This window comes from Dipodomys spectabilis, unplaced genomic scaffold, assembly GCF_019054845.1.
Source record: "Dipodomys spectabilis isolate Male_0828 unplaced genomic scaffold, ASM1905484v1 ptg001279l, whole genome shotgun sequence".
NCBI classification, from domain to species: Eukaryota; Metazoa; Chordata; class Mammalia; order Rodentia; family Heteromyidae; genus Dipodomys; species Dipodomys spectabilis.
Window position 1 is genome coordinate 16,037 of NW_024871956.1, and position 5,243 is coordinate 21,279.

A 5,243-nucleotide genomic window follows, 5' to 3' on the forward strand; every position below is an offset into this window, starting at 1 on the left:
GCATTGTTCTGTTGTGGTTAGAGGATCAAAAGCAACTCTGTTTTAAAGTATTATTCCATTATCTCTACCTCAGTGTTTGGTAGAGTTAGACTTAAAACTTTAACTTTTGTAGATTTACGGACTGGAGGCAAGAGGAAACATTACCAATTTAAGGCCTAATAACAAGGAGAAACATATGGGCTTCTCCTGGAGCTATGAAAATATTTGGTGATAGAAAGGCAGTAGTGTAAGTTCCTGCCTGGTTGGAAGGTAGACAGGTCAGCAAATTAGTTAATCATGCATATGAACAATTTTTTCACCTTCTTGGCTTTAGCAACTGTTGAAATGGTAGGTATAATAAACAATTATATTTTGATAAAAACCTTCTAGTCTGAGCAGTTCTCTCTGAAATGTTCAACTTTCTAGGATCCCTTGTAACTATGAGTTGTTTTGTTCAAGTAAGACAATTTATGCTGTCAAGGTAAGATATTCTGGTTGATCCTACATGGAAGAAGGGTAAAGTGTCAGGTAGACATTTGTACAAATAAGACCTCATTTGGGAAAATTTCAGCTGCAGAAGTTTAGAAGGAGCTCTTAAGTAAGGCTAACTTTGAATCCATTAGCTCCACAGAGCTAACTCAGTTGGATAAATAAGTACTTGAAAAAGCCATCCCCTTTGGACCTAGCTTAAAATGCTTCAAAGTATGATTAAATCTAAAATGAAAGAGATTTAAAATAGTCATTGACAAAAAATTGCAAACGTAAGCAATCGACTGAACAATATAATTATTTTCCATTATACACAGAATTTTAGGGAAATAAGATCAGTAGCATTGTTAGGAACATCAAGGTTTCCTTGTTACAAATAGGCACCCAAGGATATAATCCTCTATAAATATTGCATCATTAACTATCTAAATTTAGAAGACATTACATGCTTCAGCAGCACGTATACCCAAATTACAACAATACAGAGATTAACATGGCAATTGCACATGATGATATGAAAATCTGTGAATTATGCCATATTTTCCATTCTTCAGATGCAAGAAATGGAAAACAATTATTAAAAAGTTGATTACAAAATTACAAGTGTAACAATACATGTAATCCATATATATAAGTTAGTTTGACATCAGTGTATTAAATCTTCACCTTAGAAAGGCCTTTACATAGCATAATCTTAACAAAACATTTAAAATTCGACAACATTGTCATTTTATTCCAAAGAAATATACTATAAGCACCTAGTAAAAAGGAATCTTAAACTGTTTCTGTATGGAATGCAATCTGAAAGGACACATTTATTAACGAACGTATATATTATAAAACAATGTAGTATTCAAAGTCATATCTAGGAAAGAATAAAATAGATTATGGATATTATACAAACAGAATACAGAATATTTTAAAGTATAATTTTTCAGATAAACACCAGAAATATCTTTAGTTTCTTTAGTACTCTCTTCAACAGATAAATTAAAATTATTTCTGATTAAAAAAAGCAAAAACTCGAGGGGGGACCAAGATGGCTATGGGGAAGTAGCAGAATGCCACAGCTTTCCCCAACCAAAAAGAGAGTTCAAGTTCTAACGTTTAGTCTCCCCAAGAGACCGACAACAACAAAAAGACCAACATCCATTGAAAAACAGGAGGCAGAAAAACAAAAAAATAAAGAGTTAAACAGAAGAATTTCACAACAGAGAAGCATGAAGACCCCTCCTCCAACGTTTATTGGCCACACAGCAGCGTGCCAAGCCATGGCCAGCCCACCTGGTGGGAGCTGCCGGTGTCCCAGAGACACAGGGGGCTGTTTGCAGATCACCTGCACCAAAGCCCCCTGAGGTACCAGTGTCAGACCTGCTAATCATGACGACTGAAGAAACCTCTGAGCAGGGAACTTACACAAACATCCCACTCCTACCCCTCACTCTCCATTTGAGCAGAGAGGCTCCATGCCACCAAAGCAACTCTGCCCCATGGCAGGAACCCCAGAGATACACGAGATGCCCACAGAACAGCAGAGCAGAAGAACTGAAAGGAACTGGTGTTGATCCGGAGAGCGCAAACAGAAACAAACCCCAGCGCTCAGAACCTGCACAGAGGCCCCTCCCCTACCCCTCGAGTGCAGGCCGGAGGCCCATCCCGTGTAGCGGACCCGAACAGCATCAATGGAGGCAGTGACAGAATAGAAACACATAGAGCCACCACCTCTCAGCCCAGCCAAAACCACCTCAATGGAACTCTGACTGCAAGGAAACCAGCAACCTATATCACACAGAAACAACAACTAGCACCAGGGTGAGTACCCTTCAGGCGACAGTGTATTCCTCAAGGGAGACCAGAGCTAGTGGGAATCCCCAAACCCCCTACCCCAAAACCTGCACCACAGGACCCACTAAAACCAGAAAGTGTTCAAGAGCTCCACTAGCCCATAGATCACACTCAGCTTGCCTCGCTAGAACAAGAGAGACCCTGGAAGGGAGCTTAAACTCCCAAGACAGGAACAGCACCACTGGGTCAAGACACCCAACGGTGGAAGAAATTTGAACTGTGCACTCCAGGCTGTGTAATCTAGGTGGGATACACAGCAGCACAGGCCCAACCGGTGTGCCCCAGGCTGGGGGCCGGGACCAGGCCTGGGGATCCGGTGCCTGAGCAACATAACCACCTCCTCCCAACTGAAATCAGAAGCTGAGCATACGCCTCAGCAAAGGGGAGAAAAACATGGAACAGCAGCCCCTGGGAATCATGCCTGTGACAGCAAAAGACCGGGGGGGGGGGGTGGTTCAGGACAAGAGGAGCCCAAACCCCACAAGAAACCTACCCATATGTTCTAGGCTGGGAATTGGAAAGCACAGGCCGCCAGCACCTGATAATAGTCAGGAGCTTAGTCTGGTAAGGTGACTCAGCAGTACAGTGCTTGTCTTAGGTGCAGGAGCCCCTGGATTTGATTCCTCAGCAACACATAAGCAGAAAGGGCCAGATGTGGTGCTATGGGTCAAATGGTAGGGTGTCAGCCTTGAGCTGAGGGACAGCACCCAAGCCCAGAGTTCAAGCCCACAACTAGCCATAAAAGTAAAACAAAACAAAATATCAGGAGCCCATAGCAGATTCCAGCATCTGGGAGAGTACATCCAGCACATTTGAACTTGCCAAGAGCACCTGCAGGAACAAATAGGAGCAGTCTAAGCTGCTCAACCCTTCTAAGGGCAGGAACTGCCAGTGATCTACAGCAGAGAGCCGAGAACCCTGTGTGGGTCAGACCAGCAGCTGGAGGTCGGCCCCCAACAGAACCGAGATCAGGTACAGATTATCTCTACCAGCACAGAAACAGTAACCAAGCAAAGACAGACACCTATTGACCAAGAAAAAAATTCAGATTAGTCTGAAAAAATCCCTGAATCCCCATGAGAAAATCACAGGGAAAGATTACAAGGTTTATCAACACCTAGGATAGCAACCTATCTCTAAATGCCAGCAGCAACCCAGGGGATAGCCCCAGTGGGAGCAAAGTAGGAATGGAAGACAAACACTACATTCAAGAGATGCTGGAGGCAATGACTCAAGAAATAAAGTGAGAAATAGACCAGAAATTGAAAGAAAAAAGGGTCGAAATATTGAAAGGCATGCAGGAGATCAAACAGGAGAAGCATACAAAAACAGAGGCAGCACACACCTCACTAAGCCATGCGATAAGTGACAAAATAGAGGCAATACACACCTCATTAAAAGGTGAGATTAGTATTTTGAAAATCAACATCGAATCCATAAATGAGTCCATTTCCTCCATGCAAAACACAATGGAAGCCACAGTTAACAGAGTGAACAAAATGGAATACAGAAGACAGAATACATCAACTGGACCAAAAAATGACAGATATGGAAAAATCACTTAAATTATGCCAAAGGGAAATTCAAGAGCAAGCAGATAGTGCCAAGAAATTTAACCTTCATATACGAAGGTGAAGAATATCAAAGCAAGGGAATGCAACACCTATTCCACAAGATAATTGGTGAAAATTTTCCACATCTCAAAAAAAAAATCTTACCTACATAACAAAAGCATATAGAACACCTAACAAGCAGGATCCCAGGAGAAATACTTCCAGGCACATCATAGTATGAATGATAAGGAAACAATCTTGCATGCAGCAAAAATGAAGGAGCTATACTACAACAGGAAAAATATTAGAATCGCTACAGATCTCTCCACACAAACACTGAATGCAAGAAAAGCCTGGGAAAGTACCATATGAGCCCTGAGAGCCAATAACTGCCAACCCAGACTGATATACTCGGCAAAGCTAGCATTCACATTCCATGGAGAACTGAAAATTTGTAATAGCAAATTAAATTAATACATAAACATTAAGCCAGCATTAGAAAGACTAATAAGAGGTGGAACACAACCTGAGAAAAGAACCAGGAACAGGGACCTGCACCCAGACAGGCATTAATAGAAGTCTATCTGAGCAAGCACAGGAGGAAAGGAAAGAAGAAAAACAGTGACCATAATGCATCTCTCCATACTATCTCTTAAGATTAACAGGTTAATTCACCAAGAAAAAGAAAAAGAAGTGCAGATTGGATCCTAAAACATGACCCATCCATCTGTTGCCTTCAGGAGACCTACCTCTAAGCCAAACATGCAAGCAAACTCAGAGTGAAGTGTTGGAAAAGGATCTACCAATCAAATGTCCCTATTAAGAAAGCAGGTGTAGCAATCCTGATATCGGACAAAATAAACTTGTCATTAAAATCAATACAAAAAGATAAGGATGGACACTACATATTAATACAGGGAACAATACAAGAGGAGGATATTACCATCATCTACTTACATTCCCCAAACATTGGTGCACCCAAATATGTTAAGCAAATACTCTCAAACTTACGGAATAAAATAGATCCAATATGATAATACTAGGAGACTTTAACACCCCACTCTCACCAAAGGACTGGTCTACCAACCAGAGGATTGGCAAAGAAGCTACCGAATGAAGTGAGGCCATACTTCAAGCAGTACTGACATTTACCAAGTATTTCACCCTAAAAACAACACAGTACACATTCTTCTCAGCAGCTCGTGGTACTTTCTCCAAAATAGACTATATCATAATTCATGCAAGGAACTTAAGCAAATTCAAGGGGATTGACATAATCCCCTGTATCCTATCTGACCATAATGGAATCAAGCTAGTTCTCAATAACAAAGCATACTGCAGAAATTACTCAAATACATGGAAATTGAACAGCACACT

The 5,243-nt window shown here is 41.3% G+C and overlaps 1 pseudogene; it reads left to right on the forward strand.

Annotated features, from left to right (window-relative positions):
* The first annotated feature begins 913 nt into the window (after positions 1 to 913).
* LOC122103011 lies at positions 914 to 1,012 on the forward strand (annotated as a pseudogene).
* The last annotated feature ends 4,231 nt before the right edge of the window (positions 1,013 to 5,243 follow it).